Source organism: Pteropus alecto, unplaced genomic scaffold (assembly GCF_000325575.1).
Source record: "Pteropus alecto unplaced genomic scaffold, ASM32557v1 scaffold3, whole genome shotgun sequence".
Classification (NCBI taxonomy): domain Eukaryota; kingdom Metazoa; phylum Chordata; class Mammalia; order Chiroptera; family Pteropodidae; genus Pteropus; species Pteropus alecto.
Window position 1 is genome coordinate 22,611,228 of NW_006442484.1, and position 1,189 is coordinate 22,612,416.

Below are 1,189 nucleotides of genomic sequence, written 5' to 3' on the forward strand. Positions count from 1 at the left end.
AGGAAGAATGGTGACTATAAAGTATAGTTTGTTTGAAGAAAGTTAATGAAGCTTGGGACATATTGTAATGTCTGTATAGAGGTGTCACTTTTAATCTTATAATTTGTATTTTAATGACAAAAAATTCTGTTGCATATATTTTTACATAATAAAAATATTTGTCCATAATTATATACATAAGCGTCCAGATATGTGGTAGTAGTATACACATGTGATTATCGCAAGATTATTTTTGCCTAATTCTCATGATCCTAGAAGCTGCACGGTGGGAAGAGATTTAGGAACTTAGGGTCATATCTTTGCCTTAATAGCTTCATAGCTATTTAGAATTATTTTTCATAGAGACATCAAAAATGATTCCATAGGATTGCTTTTTTCTTTTCCTTAATTTTATATGAAAACTGTATTTTTCTGGGTGTTGGCATCCAATTAGGTTTTGACTGTTTGATTTTTTTACTTCCTCATGGGTTCTACACCATAAAAGGAGTAATAATTTAATAAAAATTTACCTTTATTTTAATTATACATGCATATGTGTGTGTGTATGTGTGTATACATATATATATGTGTGTGTGTATATATGTGTGTGTGTGTGTATATATATGTATATATATGTACAGACACATATATACACACACACATATATATATAGTACTTAGCACAGTGTAGCAGACAAATATATCTCAGTATACATTTATCTCCTTTGTTTTCTGGCTTGAAAAAAAATAGTACTAGCTGATTATGAAAAGGTATCTTCTGGAAATGTTGACATAATTTCATGTAACTTTTTCCTAGTTTGGACTTCATGAATTGACATTGACTCTGTGTGTGTGTGTGTGTGTGTGTGTGTGTGTGTGTGTGTTTGTATGTGTGTGAAAGAGAGAGAGAGAGATTGAGAAGATGAGAGAAAATGAATTTCCCATGCCTGTTTATAGAGAATTGCTAAAACAAAAGAAGATGCTTCTCTGTAGAGTCTTTTGCTTGCTTTTGCACATACCTAAGTTTGGTACGTTTGGGGATCTAGTACTATTCTGTTTTCGTCCAGGACTATAAGATAGTGATCACTTACAGTCTTTACCCTGGTCATAACCAAAAGAAAGAGAGGGGGAGTGGGAAAGGAAGGAAGGAAGGAAGGAAGGAAGGAAGGAAGGAAGGAAGGAAGGAAAGAGAGAGAGAAAGAATGCTGAGA